The following is a 15975-nucleotide window of genomic DNA, read 5'->3' as shown; positions in this document are numbered from 1 at the left end:
ACTGAATTTTTTTTCTTTCCTTCTTTTTTTTTAAGGACTTGGTGATGTGACTTACTTTGGACATTGAAATGAGAGCAGAGATGATGATTCACCATTTCTGAGCCCAGAACGAAAAGGTCTGGCATGTTTTATTTCCCTATTGTATTCCTGCCATCAGCATAAGACATTCCTTTAAATAGCTGCTGCTATCTCAATCTGTGCCCCAGAATGAACAGGTATCTGAGAAGTAAATGCTTATTGTGTACAACTGAGATTTATGGGCAGTGTGTTACAAAGCAATAGCTGACTTAAAATAAAGCTTTATTTTGACAGGGCCAACATGTCTGAAGCTCCTTTTCAGATAAGTGAGTGTCTCAGGCACTATTCTAAACATGAGTTCCAGGATTCTGGACCCACTGCCTGCAGAGCAGTCACTGAGTGACTCTGAAAAAATGATCTTCAGAGGCCAAGGAAATGTCAAGCCAAGAGGAGTTCAATCAAAGCATCAGAGAAAAGGGGCTGGGCAGAAAGGCAAATGCCAGGTAAAGAGGCCTTGGAACAAGAGCTAGAGGCACCCAAGCTAAGCGTGTAAGTTCTTTAAGAAAAGTAATAGGAAGGGAGACCTGAAAGGATTTCTTAAGGCCTTGGCTCTTTTGAGGGACATCCATGTCCTGACTCCTGACAACAGCTAGAGTGGTTAGGCTAGTTCGGAAAAAGAGGCTTTTGTGGAGAATCCTGTATGCTTTTCAACTCCTTCTCTTCTTCTGGAGCCACGGGATGTCACTCAGCTCACCTGGGGTGAAACAGATGTGGTCTTTCTTCTAGGAACACATATTTGCTTTTCTTCCTTAGATGTTCTGCTTACATCCTGGTAGGCACATTTTCTATCCATCACTGGGTATCAAGATAATGTATATGCTTAGATACTAGACAGCTTTCTACGATTATGAAATAGCCTGTAATCTGTATGATCCAATATGGTAACTATTACCCACAGATAATTGGACACTTGAAATGTAACTGGAGTAACTGAGGAATTGAGTTTTAAATTTCATTTATTTTTAATTAATTAAAATTAATTTTAAATGTAGCTAATGGCTACCATATTAGCCATTAGCACAATTCTAGAGGGCAGGGTGTTGAACAAGCCCACTACATTATGAACCTTTGATAAATACTATCCATTTAAAACTGAAGCCTATCGAAAGGATAAACCTTTGCAAAAGTAGCCACTGGCTTGCTGACCTTTTTACAGCTCCTGTTTCAGAGCTGAGGATGCTGGGTGCTGGCCGTCAGCACATAAAGTTATAAAGCTTAATTAAATGTTTAGTGCCAAGAACTGCTACTCATTTTAAGAAAGATTGTATGACATGAGAGTTGCCACCATCAGAATAAAATGGACAATAGCAAAATGAGCTTGTGATTTTTCAAGCTTCCTGGGCAAGTTCTCCAAAGTACAGAGATGGGGGAGCTGCCGATAGGAACCCTTTTTTGGCTTGATCAAAGACTCAAATCATGAGTCACTGCATTTGATAGCTTCTCTTGTTTAAAAAAAAAACAAAAATTCAACAAACAAACAAACAAACAAACAAACAAAGAACCCTTATAATTGAATGCATCTGAATGCATCTTTATGCTCCAAGGTTGGAAAATAATCCAGCATGGTTGGAATGTAAAGTTTGCTTTCAGAAACTACAGTCCCCAGTTTAGCCAAAAGTATGGTGTATTGCAAATGGCCTTTTAGAAGTCTACACAAACTTTAAGAATGAGAGTGAAAGCATTCTAAACCCTGCTCCCTCAGATTTTTCATTTTTCAGCTCTTTTTGATCAGAAACCATTCCTCAAAGGGTATGAATTTGGCTGCTGGTTTGATGACAAGCAGAGAGCTACCTTTAAGCACTAGTACCAGCTCACTCAGAGACTCTCTAGACATTACCTGGCTACACTGACTCAGTTTCCCCATTTTGTATTCTCTTAAACCTGCATTGACTATGATCAGGATAGCCTCTTAATGGTCCCATCTCATCCTCCCAATGAGTTTGTGTTTACTCTGGTCACAATCTTCCTCCTTTTTGACACATCTTCTTAGCACCTGGTGCTGATCCTGCATCAAGCCCCTCTGACTGCTTCTCTCAATTCCAAGAAGTCTTATGGTGCTGGTGTGTGCATCCTGCACTTCAGTACTCTTATTGCTTCCTCATCTGGTTCTCTTCCTGGGTTTTTGACTTTGCAGGAGCTTCCTGAGCAGAGGAACTTGGAACTCACCAACTCCCTGATGTTGGCACAAGGGAAGAGCTCAATGGGCTTCTGACATTGGATGGAGGGGCTGATGAGAATGACAGGTCTGCATTTGCAATCAGGAGATTTGGCCTTTCTGGGCTTTAGTGACTCATGGTAATAATCTACATGAGCAGACCAGCTGAGAGGAGAGTTTCTGAAGCAAAGGGGATTGAGCATGTGGTTCTGGGAAAGAAGGCAAGAGCAGGAGACTGGATATGCCCTACAGCCTTGCTCTTTAATATGGTTTGGTGTATGGCAGGAGTCGCATCACTTAAGAGCTGGTCAGAAGTGCAGAATCTCAGGCCCCATCCCAAACTTTATGAATCAGAATCTGCATTTTAATACATCACCAGTGATCCATGTGCACATTAAAATTTGAGAAATGTTAGTCTAGACATAAATAGACATTTGGGACATATCTAAGGGGTGCAAGTTCTACTACAAAGGAATACTTCACTCATGTTTGAGAATTAGATATTCCTGAAGGGAATATCTAATATTCCTGAAGGGACCAGGACCAACACTGAGAAAGAACATGAAAGTCCAATTCATATGGGTGATCAATATTAAGTATTTTTAGCAAACAACAACAAAAATGAAACCTTCTGCCTATATACACTGCTTGAAGTAGTTAGGTCTAAGGGCTAAGAGATACTGCTGAAGGGGTAGGTGAGAGTGACTATTCAAGGAGTTAAGAGATCTAGGGAAAGTGAATCTATTCTGAATATACTGCTTTGATAATGTCAGTCTTGGAAATCTGCTCAAGCATCCCTGCATGACTGCTGCTAGAAGAGAGGAAGGCACAAGTGTGGGCGGATGTCAATTAAGAGAGACCCTTAAGGGCGGGAAGTTTGGTGGAATTTGGGGGGGATTGTTAGAAATTACGTTATTTGCCTCCTTTAATTACCTCCAGATGGTGAGAATGAGGGTTTGGAAAATGAACTCTCAATTGGCCACTAAAGAAAGATAATAGAAAATCTTAAAGGCATCTTTCAAATCAAATCCACACCAGAAAGAAATTGGCAGTTCAGAAAGTTTTACTTTTTAGGTAAGAAAGCTTTTCAGAGCCAGTGATATTTTCATTCTGCAGGACTTGAGAAATGTCTTTGGGCTTTGCAGATGCAATGAAAGCTGGAAGCCCAACATTCTCCCCCTCTCCCTTTGCATTGCAGACTCCAAAAGAGGTCAGAGTTACAGCTTCCTCCAGCTCAACAAATATTCTCCTCTCTGGTCCCTCATTCTAGGACAGAGACGCTCAAGTCTCTTTTCTCAGGTAAAGAACAAATGAATTACCCTTCCAGCTGCTCTGCAAACCCAAGACAGAAGACTCAATAATGTCCCAGCAGGTGGAGTCTCATCTGATTTCCTCATCAATGTGCTGGGTGCCCCAGTGACATATGATGACAGTTGGTGTAGACACTGCAGCTGCCTGCCCTGCAGATGAACCTCTGCCCTGTTGTCAAGGGTTAACATCAAACGGTATGTTAGTTCTTTTCCTTCCTATCTCTTTCTCTTAAGAATGCCTTATCTCTCACCATTTACAAGGTGTCCCATTGCAGAGCACTGAAGAATGTACTAGTTTTAAAGAGCTTTGAACTTGAGATGCTAAAGTGCAATCATTATTTCTTCAAGCTACCCTTCTTTAAAGAAGATTGACGGCACGCAGACTCTTAAGACTCTTAATTCATCACTTCTTTTATCCCAAAGGGAAAAGAGTCACCATTTAATCTTATTTCTAACATGTTGGAAGCTGCCTGAATATAAAAGATTGCTTAACTAGTAAAGGTGATATGGGGAGACTTTGCGGGATTATAACCTGGATATGCTGAAAAACCCTGAGGTTAGGCAGATTTTGATGGAATTCCCAGTTGTTGAATTAACACCGGGGATTACAAAATGAGTCAGCTAAGAAAAAAAGTGGTTTAGTTCCTCTGAAAGTGCAGAGGATGCAGAGGAGGAATTTTGGGAGATGGCAGTGTCTTGTGAATAGTTTCGTAGGTCTTAAACATTTCTTTTTATTCCTTTTTTTTTTTTAGGTGAGGAAACCCTTGGTTGACCTCACAGATTGCAAGAACCTTGTCAGCTTACAATCCCTTATTATTTTTTATACCTATAGCACCTGGTCTTCCTAGGTGGTCTCCCATCCAAGTACTAACCAGGCCCAACCCTGCTTAGCTTCTGAGATCAGACAGGATCAGGCTTGTTCAGAGTAGCATGGCCATAGACCTAAGTAATTTTTTTCCCTGAAGAATAGTGTCCTAAAACCATAGGTATTCCCCATTATTACATCTTTTCTTTCTTCCCCTTCCCGCCTCCCCCGCCCCCATCCCAGCTTTATTGGAATATAATAGACAATTATTTGCTTATATTTACATTGTACAATTCAATGAGTTCTTTTTAAATTATTGTTGGCATACAATAATATGCTAGTTTCAGTTATGTAACATAGTGATCAGAAATCTATATGACTTGCAAAGTGATCACCCCACGAAATCTAGTACCCCTCATCCCCCTTACATATTTCTTATTAACTATCTTCCTCATACTACACTCTACGTCTCCATGACTATTCTGCGACTATCCTTTTGTACCTCTTAATCCTTTTGCCTTTTTATTCCGTGCCCCCAAACACTCCCATCTAGTAGCCCTCTAAACAGTCTCTGTATCTGAGTTTATTTCCACTTTTGTTGTTGATGTTGTTGTTTATTTTGTTCTTTAGGTTCCATATGTACATTCATGTGATATTCGTCCTTCTCTATCCGATGCATTTCATTCAGCACAATACCCTTTAGCTCCATTTAGGCAATATCTTTTGCCATCCTTTTCCTTTTAGTATCTATGTGTCTTTTAATCTGAAGTGAGTCTCTTGTAGGCAGCAGACATAGGGGTCTTTTTTCTTATCCATTCAGCCACTCTATCTTTTGGTTGGAGCACCTAATTCTTTTCCATTTGAGGAACTTGTTGATCGGTATGTAGTTATTATCATTCTTTATTCCTGTTTTTGATACATGTTTTCCCTTCTTAAAGAAGTCCCTCCAACATTTTCTGTAATACTGGCTTGGCGTCGATGAGTTCCTTTAGCATATTTCTGTTTGGGAAGCTCTTTATCCGTCCTTTGATTCTAAATGATAGCTTTGCTAGATAAAGGATTCTTGGTTGTAGATCCTGAGTTTTCACCACTTTGAATATTTTGTACCAAGCTTTCTGTCCTGCAAAGTTTCTTTTGAGAAATCAGCTGCCAGTTTTATGGGTGTTCCCTTGTAGGTAACTAAATACTTTTCTCTTGCTGCTTTTAAGATTTTTCTCTTCGTATTTAATCTTTGGCATTTTAATTATGATGTGTCTTGGTGTGGGCCTCTTTGGGTTCATCTTTTGTGGGACTCTCTGAGCTTCCCGGTGCTACCAGTGTCTTGTGGCTGCTCAGCAAGGAGTATCTGACTCACCTAGGATGCACCTGGATGTGGCTTGGGTGGGGCTGTGAATTAGGGGAGGTGGAGTTTCATGGAATCCTCTGGGTGGATTGACCTCTGTTATCCATTTTGATGACATCTCAGTCATGGCTGTGCTGAGTCCACACACTGGGGGAGGGGGCGCTCAATAGAGGAACAATGGATATTGCCAGCACTTCTGTAAGGAGTGAGCCTCGCCTCTGGCCCTCACTCCGACAACTCAGTGTCCCCCTGTGAGTCCCTGGTGCCCTTGGAACAACCAACACAGTTTTGGTGCTCAGAGCAAGCAGGTCCCTCACCGCATAATTCCTCTTGCAGACGTGGCCCCTTTAAGAAGCATCCGCTGCTGCCGTATCCTCTGTCCCATTCAGCGACTCAGGACCGGGCAGCCTCACTTCTTCTCCCCCTCCTACCTTCTACCATTGCAGGTTGATTAATTATTTCTCTCCCTAGTTGTAGTGCTTCTGTTCCTCTAGATCCCAGGTGACTTTCTTTGCTGTTTTCTCCTTGTTCCTGTCACAACTTTGATTTGTTCGCAAGAGGGATGAACAGAGCCTCTATCATCTATGCCCTTTTTTCCTCTTCCCTCAATCTTTTCCTTCTTGATTAATCTTCCTGTTAAAATTTTCCCCTTGTCATAACTTAATTTACAGTCATAACTTATCACTCACATGACAAGCCATAACCAGAACTGATCTTTAAAAACTATCAACTGTCACTGGCCAATAAACAAAAGTTCTTTTTGTTAGTTTTCAATAATATAAATATAACACAAACATTAAAAGGTTGTAGATTTCCTTATCATAGATCTACAACTTAATGCACAGAAGGGAAGGGCTGTAGCCATGAGAAGCACCCTACAAAACCTGCCCCAAAGTGGTTGGATTTTAGCTATGTTGGTGTTCCAGCTCTGTCAGTTGTATGAGAGGTTACTCCAAAACCTAATGGCAAAATCCAACCATTCTCATGCTCACAGATCTTGTAGGTCCTTGGGGACAGCTCCTCTCTGTTCTAGTCAATATCAGTTGAGGGTGGCTTGAAGATTGGAGACTGGAATATTGTAAAGGTTGCCTATTGTCTGGTATCTGGGCTGGAAACATCCAAATTGCTGGGGCAGGAAATCTAAGGCTTCTCAGGCATCTCTCTCTACCCGGTATAGTGTGTCCAGCATGGCTCAGGGCTCCAAAGGTCCATATCCCGAGAAAGAGAGAGAGAGACAAGGGGAAGTCTCATTTCCTTTTATGACCCAGCCTTGGAGGCCACAAAATGTCACTTCTATCTCACTGTATTTGCTGAAAGGGAAGCACTTTTGAAGAGAAGGTAACTAGGCTCTATTTTTTGATGAAAGGAGGGTTAAGGAATTTGCTGCCATGTTTTAAGCCACTGCAGTTGGACAATTGGGCAGGTATGGGATGGGATGGTGTGTGGGTGCTGGGAAGCTATGATGGGGGGTTGGCTGGGAGATCTGTTTTTCCCTGGTGACCACCCTGCCACATGTTTACATTTTGGTTTGTGGGAATCCCAACCATTCGGCACTCTCAAACAATAAAAATAACTGGCCACAGACCTTTTCTGAATCTGAGGATGGAGCTGGGCATGCCTTACCTCAGTGGATCCCTAGAGTGAAAAGGCTATGCTTCAAAAATTTGCTCTTCTCTCCGAAATAATAACTATTCCTGTTCTGGATGTCTGAACTGAAACTTAATTCATGAGGTATTAACTCGGTTTATCCTAATAACAATCTGACTAGGTAGACATTATCACTATGCCCATTTTTCAGATGAAGAAACAGAGGCACAAGAGGCATAAAATGCTTGCTTAAGATTACCTACTTAGTACACAGTGAGTACAAAGTTGTTATGGTTGAATTGTGTCCCCTCAAAATTCATATGTTGAAGCCCTAACCTCCAGTATCTCAGAATGTGACTATATTTAGCAATAGAACCTTTAAAGAGGTGATTAAGGTAAAATGAGGTTGTGTCGTTGGGTCCTAATGCAATATGACTGGTGTTCTTGAAAGAAAAGGCAGTTAGGACACAGACATGCACAGAAGGAAGACTCTGTGAAGGCAGATTGCCATCAAAAGCCAAGGAGGAATCTTAGAAGAGGCCAGCACTGCCGACACCTTGTTCTGAGACCTCTGGGCCTCCAGAATTCTGAGAAAATAAATTTCTGTTGTTAAAGCCCCCTAGTCTGTGGTACTTTGTTATGGCAGCGCTAATTAACTAATGTGGTGGTGATGCTGGCATGTGAACTGAGCAGCCTAACTCTGGTCTGCACTCTTACCCATTCCACTCGTGGGGCTGGAAAGTGGGAGAGCATTCTTTGGGGGTCTCCATCAGTGACCATCATCCCTAATCTTCCCCTCTACTGGTAACTAATTGAACATCATCCCTAATTTTCCCCACTACTGGTAACCAATGTGTTTTAAAACGGAGTGGCACTTCTTCTCTGAAAATTTCAAGGCGATGCTCAGTGGAAATGCTAGGAGAAGCCAATTCAAAGTGAGGAAGGATTAAAAAACACCTGAAATGAGATCATTTAAAATAGGATGAGGGGAGTTTTAAAGCTCCCTGGGATCTGGCTTGGAAGTGAGAGATCAAAAAGAAAAGTCCCACAGCTCCTAGAGCTTCCCCGTCTTCATTACCTCGCAGTTATGTAACATGCGGCCTCGTCTGAACCAAGGACCAAAAATTCCTGCTGGGACATCACTGCTCTTCTTATGAAATGTTTCTTTTTACAATTGTTCCTGTGACTCAGGCAGAAAGTGTATGGGGCTGGAGTGGGTGTGGAAAGTATGTGATCGTTAGGTAGTTGGAGATGCAGACCATCCATGGGTGGCAGACTCCCCCAGGACAGCCCCTGGCTCTTGACTTAAGAGAGGGGCCTGGACTGCCCTCCCACAGTCAGTCTTGGTTTGAACAGCACATGTTTCACTACTGTTTGCTCTCCAAGATCTGCTCTGAATCAAATGTCATGGTTGGTGTTCGTGGTGAGAAGACCTCAATGCCAAGCCCAGCTCCACTGGACTTGGCCTGCTACTTTGAGGCTGCTTCCATTCCTTGCTTGTTGTTGGTGAAAGGTGATGGGAAGAAAGGCCTGGATATATGTCCACAGCTTCTACAGTTCTGGAGCTTTCTTGCCCAACATCTCTGGGCAACACTCAGAGGTGCTGTAGAGGTGTGCTTTCCTTTCAACCACTGGCAGAGTTGGGGCGGGGGGGGGGGGGACACATGCATTGGCATGGAACTAACTAGGCATTCTCCATGACCTAGTATAGAGTCTCGTAACTCATCAGAAGCTGGAGTCCAGATGAAGTGGGCCCAAGGATTTGCTCCTATGAGGTCAGTTTCATGTGGAGCTTTGTCCAATAAGACTATGAGCTCTGAAGGCTGGGGCCATTTCCATTGGACCCAGCATGGTATGTGGCATGCCATGCATTCAACCCAAATCTAAAGCTCATGAGGACATGGGTTTCACATGCTTGGTTCCCCACAAGTAGGCACTCAATATATATTAAAGGAATGAAAGAGTAGGTGATTAGTCCATAGATCTCCTATTTAGTGGGGAACTCCAGGCATCTGCAGAGGTGATTTGCTCCTTCCTTCCTCCCATTCCTCAAAGAAGCCCTTGCAGGAGTTCTAAGCTATATGAGCAGAATCTTGGACAGAACAAGGTTTGGGCTCTTGGTTGAAAGCATCTTCAGGAGGAATATGATGCTGGAGGGGTGCTGACATCCTTATGGATGTGGATCAACACTGATCACAATCCCTAAATGGCTCCTAGGTGTTCCAATGCCCTCTGGATAATCAGATACTTCCTGGAACCTATTTTCTTGATGGTGATTTGAACACAGAAACTTAGTTCCTAGCTCAAGTGCCTACTGTTAGGTGGCCCCAGCAACAGTGGGCTAGCCATCTCAGAATGAACAGTGGGCCTGAGGACTGGGAGGTCATGGCACTTGATAAAATGTTGCTGAGGATTCACTCCACCTTCCCCCAAATGCTGTCCCCTGACTGGGCACACGTGAATGCTCAAAGGTCCTGGATGACTCTGTCCAAGTCATAAAGCACACATGGCAGGCATAGACAGGTGATGCTCAAACCCCCTTTAAGGAAGGACTTGCTGCCCAGCTCCAGGGGTGTGGTCATCAGGCCTCCAGCTGTCAATTCCCTTGGGCTGGGTCTGTCTTAGCTGCAGACAGCAACTTTGCTTTAGGTCACGTCTTTCCAAGGCACTCACCCATTGACCGAGAGTGGCAGCAGTACACAGATCAGACAGTTTTGCCCCACCATGGGCTATATTTGTTCCAGAACTCTTCCAGGTTGGCCAAGGCTTGGAGAGCCTATATCACAGCCTGACTTAGCCTGACTTTCCCTTTCCTTCAAAGGTATTGATCCCTAAAAACATCTTGCACCTATAACTCTGTCTCAGTATCTGTTTCTAAAAAACCCTAACCAGTGGCAGAACATAATTAATTCTTTTAAAATTTCTAGACCCTGACTTGCTTTCTACCTGATAGATTTTAAAAAATAGAACAAAAAGAGACATAAACCAAACTAAATCAAATAACAATAATAAAATCAAATGGAAAAGGAATTAAACAACTTGTTGGGAAAGATCCTCTAACTCACAGAGGTCTGTTCATAGATAAAGCTAAAGACCACAGAGTCTGTGAAATTAAAGCTTAAAAGATTAGGCTTAAAAAGGGGGATTACTGCTTGGATGATGAGCAAATAGGAGGGGTTTACTAATCAACACACACACTCACACACACACACATACACACACACCACATACACACCATTATATTTGGGTTGTTAGATGTTAACCCATGGGATTATTTGAGCTTCTTTGAACACTCTTACTAATTCAGCTTTATTATTCATTATCAGTGGTAGTGTTCATAGCAGAGTGATCCAAGTCATGGATCTACCTGGGTCAACAGAAGCAGGGTCACAGGCAACTGCAGAGCTGGTAGAACTTTAATCAGAATCCGCACGGAATCCAGAGGGGCTTCAGAGCCATAGACTGCACTTTGCTAGTTCTACAATTTGTGCTGGTCTTTGGTTAATAAGAGCTTGCTGTGCATTATGCACTGGATAGGACACAGAAGTATGAGCCATAGCACTTTCTCTCCTAGTGCCCATAGGCTGGCTTGGTGACCTAGAAGAACATGTACGAAGTGGGTAAAAAATAAAAAAGAATGGAATCAAAACCCAAATTCTGTGGTAAAGATCAATGTCTGGATAAGGAGAGTCAGTGGATCTGTATCACTAAGGGATAGCTGCCAGGAGAGGAAGGGCTTGGGCTGAGCCCTGAAGGAAGCACATTCTAGGAGAAAGATACTGCATTGCGCTAGAGTCATTTTTACTGAATATTTACTATATACTTGGTGCCAGTCTAAATATTTTACATTTATTGATTCATGTAACTACTGCAATGGCCCCGCAAGGTAAAAGCTATTATTATTAACCCACTTTACAGATAAGGAAACTGAGGAACAGAAAATTTAAGTAATTTGATCAATGTCATACAGGTAGCAAGGGACAGAGATAAGATTTAGTCCCAACAGTCTGACTCCAAATTCCAAGCTTTTAATCACATTCTCAATTGCAATCTTTTAAAAATGCCACTCCAGTCATCCCCTACAGTTCTACAAAAACAGTAAAGAATAAAATAGCCAATGTCCTGCCTGACTGCAGATGCTGATGGAGGTTACCAGACTCAGGGGAATATTGTAGACAGGTCAGGTTGTAGAAGCATCTTAGGTGGCAGTCTACATTTTACGTTTAAGTCTAAGTCTAAGTTATAAGAGAGTTTGGCCGTCAGGGAGACTTTAGTCAAAGTCACCAGTTAGAGGAGTCCAAGGTCTCCCAGGAATACTTAGTATACTGGAAGCAGCCTGTGGGAAGCATCACCCTGGTCCAAATGCTGTGATGGATTTCAGAACACAGCAACCAGGGTAGTCAGTCACTCTTCCTGCATTCAGAAGTCTGAGAGGCATATTCTCACACTGCCACCTACCTAAAGATGATCAACATTCATGGTGGGTGGCATTGGGCCACCTGCTCTACCCATATTTTCATCAGCACTCTTATCTCCAATCTGGAGAGAGATCAATCTTCACTGGAAACTCCCCAGATACAAATTGCCCCCAGCTTCATCTCACTATTGAAACTACTTATAATACTTGTGGACATGCACAACTGGGAGACAGGCAGAAAGCATTGCATGAGAGAATCAAGGTTTAAAAAGATGTTAGCAGCCTGTGAGAAGATAAATAAGGGTGGTGTGAGAGGGATGAATGCAAAGAACCACACACCTAAATACAGAACAGGGTGGCACATGGGGGAAATGCCTGAAGATTGGAGCTGCTCAAAAGTTTCCATGAACCAATAGTGAGAGCCAACTGCTACACAGACCAATACAGGCTTCAGCTGCCTGAAAGGGCATTTCATATGATGGCAAGAAGTCAGTATCTCCTGTGCTCAGCACTGGTCATTACATGCTTAGTGAACAATATCTGCTAGGTCTGGACCCCGCAGTTTGATGGAGACATTGACCATGTGTGAATATCCTGAGGAGGGATAGGTGACTTGGGGTCAAGTTTTGGAGAGTGGTTGAGAGAACTGAGAGAGCCAGAGACAGTTCCCATCCTAAGTAGAAGTGAAGCCTGAGGGTTGATCTGAAATCTGGCTTTCATTACTGATTAAGTAGAAAGGAAATGTGTTTAGTTCTGGTAGAGAAGGCAGAAATGGGACCAATTGCCACATATTCCATGGAGGTTTGAGCAAATTACCATAAAGGAGAAGTCTTCTAAAAAGTTATAGAAGGAGCACTTTGCAAAATGATAAGCTCTGCCTCAGTGAATGACAAACCATTGACAATGGATAGATACTTGATCATGATGTTTGTTTGTTTTTTATTAGTTAGTCACCCAATGGATACCAAGCACTGTTAATGCACTAAGGATACAGCAGGAAGCAACACTGATAAACCTGCCTGCCTCCATGATGCTTACATTCTATCGCAGGAAGGTGAAAAATAAATATATAGAATATTTCATGGCACGTTCTATGATGATACGTACTGTGGAGGAAAATAGGTGGAGAAATGGGAATGTGTGAACTTTTCAGTAGGATGACCAAGGAAGATCTAACGAGAGGTGACATTTGAATAATGCTTGTGGGACATGAGACACAGTACATAGATGTTTGGGGCAGGAGTGTTCCTGAAAGAAGGAAGAGCAGGTGTAAAGGCAGGAGCATTTGGTGAGTTTGTGAAATAGCAAGGAGGCGTGAGGTTGAAGGAGATGGAGTGAGGGGTGAGTTGTTGGAGATTAGGTTAGAGGGCCCTTGAGGCCGTTGTTTGACTTTTACTCTGAGTGTGATGGGGTCCCAATGAAGGGCTTAAGCAGAGTGGTGATATGCTCCACCTTAGACCTTCTACATCATGCTGGCCTCTGTGTGGGGAATAGAGCTTGAAAGAAACAGGCAGACAACCCGAAGGCCCGATACCAAGTTCTGAAGAGGGGCGCGAGTGCTCGGCTAGGTGTTAGCTGTGGAGGTGATGAGACGTGGTCGTATTCTGGATATATTCTGAAGGTAGATCAAACAGGATTTCATGATAATTCAGGCATAGGATAAAGGGTATTGAGTCAATCAAGGATGACTCCAAGGTTTGTTTCATCCACTTACAAGACAGAGATACCATTCACTTATAAGACTGTGGGAGTAGTGGATTTGCGGGAAGAGTCAGGAGTCCAGATTTGGACATATTTGAGATGTCCCATAGGTGACTAGGGATGGGGTCTGGAATCATTAACATGTGGATGGTATTTAAAGTCACGAGCCTCAGAGTGAGTGTGGACAGAAAAGGAAAATGGTCAGAAGACAGAGTACTCCAGTGTTTAGTCCACTGGGGAGATGAAGGCAAACCAATCAATGAAGGAGGCTGAGAAGAAGCAGTGGGGAGGTGGAGGAGAGCCAGGACTGTATGGAGCCCAGAAGCCCAGAAGCCCAGAAAGAAAGTGTTTTCATGAGTGAAAAACTGTGCCAAGTGCTCCTACTATATTAAGTAAGAAGAGGCCTGAAACTCAACTTTAGGCTTAGCTACACAGAGGTCACTGTGACTTTAACGAGAGCAGTTAGAGGGAAGCGAAGGGGCACAAGCTTGATCCAAGTGGGTTCAAGAGCCCATTCGAGGGATGTTGTATTGGGAGCATGTTTGGACTGAAAAATACCTAATATCCCCCCTTTGAACCCAAAGATTATACAGTCTTATTATTTTAATTTTGGAAGAAGTTCTGGTTTGTGGGAGGGCAGTTGAAGAGTAATAAACTATACCAATTTCTGAAGGTTAGCAAAGGCTGTGGAGGGGTTTGGCTTTTACCAAAGGCTCAGTGGAAGTCAAATATGTTCTGCATGTCAATCCATTTCTGGGATTGAATCCCAGGTGTCCAGAGCAGTCATTTGCTTGGTAGCACATCATTGAGTGCCTTATCTTTCTCCTTGGTCTCTCTTTCCTATTCTTCTGCCAGAGTTTCCTGGGATACAGTACCATATAAATTATTTGTTCTTAAATCTTTGTCTGAGGCCTATTTCTGGGGGAATACAGAGCTGGATATGGGGTAAAAGGCTCTAAAATCTGGTGTCTCTAGATTCTATGTCATTTCCTCTTCATGGCCATCTCTACTATGAGGCAGAGCAAGTAGTGGCCCAAGGGACATGACTTAGAGCTGTAAAGGAGGGGCAAATGGGTGGGAGCCCTACCCAGCTCTATACTTCTGTCTTTAACTAAAGTTTTTTCATCTGTAAAATGAGTTGGGAGGGTTAGAGAATCTCTAAGGTCTATTTCAGCACTAATTTTCTATATCTTGAAAAGGAGCAAAAGTAGTTATAAGATTCCAATGTAGCCCTGTGTAAATGAAATGATAATTGGTAAAGCAACAACAACAACAACAACAACAACAACAACAACAACAACAACAATTTTAAAAAAAAGCATGGGAGAAGGAGGAGGACAATGGGAAGGAGAAGAAATAGGATAGAGGAGGAGGAGAGTGAAAAAGGAAAGGAAGAATAAGAAAAAAAGCACTAACTTTTGAGAAATGGTTCATTTCATTGATTTGGGAACAATGGACTATAGCTAGCTCAATGAGCAGTTTTCTACCCAAGATCTCTGGTATGTAATCCAACACTGGCACATTAACTCAGTGAGTATAAATTGAGGATTCGTGGTTTTGACCAAGACGAATATGCTTGTTTAATTTGATGGCAAACAGTGCAAGGTTCCAGTTGCTGTTACTGCTTCTGCCAACTCATGGGAATATAGAGACCCCAAACCAAATGCTTTCATTTCAAGACCTTTTTTAGAAAAAGAAACTTCTCCCTTTATTTAAACAGAATAAACATGAGAATGGCTGGCAGAGAAAAAAGACGCCTTCATGTAAACTACTTGAAATGAGGGTAAGTTGCATAAGTGAAAAAGGTTACATTGAGATTTCATCTTTTTTTTTTTTTTCATTTTAAAAATAAAGTTTATTGGGGTAACATTGGTTAATACAATTATGTAGTTTTCAGGTGTACATTATAATTTGACATCTGTATATTCTATTGTGTGTTTATCACCCAAAGTCCAGTTTCCTTCAGCTACCATATATTTGATCTCCTTTATCCACTTAACCCTCCCCCATTCCCTATATTTAATCCCCTTTACCCTGTCTACCGCCCCCCTCCTCCCCCACCCAACTAGTAACCACTAGTCTACAGTCCTCTGGTAACCACTAGTTTATAGTCCACGTCCATGAGTCTCCATTTGTCCTGCTCATTTGTTGCTTTTAAGTTTATATAGTGATATTAGGTTTATATAAGTGATATCATGTGAGTTTCAACTTTTTCTGTCTGGCTTCTTTTTCTTATCATGATTATCTCGAGGTCCATCCATGTTGTCACAAATGGCAGTGTTTCATTGTATATATGTGCCACAACTTCTTTAGCCAATCATCTAGTGTAGGACACTTCAGTTGCTTCAAGATTTTATCTCAAAAAATGAAATATATGGGATAATGTTTCCTTAAAAATTTAATTTCTAAGAGCAACCACAACCTGCTAAAATGAAAGAGGGAAGAATCAAGTGTTGATTGTCCTTGGTGCAATTTCTCCATAAAATGGTAGAAGGGCATGAGATGACACTCTCCCCCTTCATATTTTATTTTTCCATAGCCATAAAGAGTTTTGGGGAAAATATTTAAGGGTTTCATCAA

General features: G+C 42.2%; 1 protein-coding gene and 1 pseudogene across 6 annotated transcripts in view; both read right to left on the bottom strand.

The window, feature by feature from the left end:
* Positions 1-15975, bottom strand: part of SLC24A3 (solute carrier family 24 member 3) — a 454104-nt gene that overhangs the window by 86699 nt on the left and 351430 nt on the right. The window lies entirely within an intron of this gene.
* Positions 4367-4485, bottom strand: LOC118610487 (annotated as a pseudogene).

This window comes from Rousettus aegyptiacus, unplaced genomic scaffold (assembly GCF_014176215.1).
Source record: "Rousettus aegyptiacus isolate mRouAeg1 unplaced genomic scaffold, mRouAeg1.p scaffold_m13_p_12, whole genome shotgun sequence".
In the NCBI taxonomy this organism is placed as follows: Eukaryota; Metazoa; Chordata; class Mammalia; order Chiroptera; family Pteropodidae; genus Rousettus; species Rousettus aegyptiacus.
This window is presented reverse-complemented; position numbering and strand designations above follow the sequence as displayed.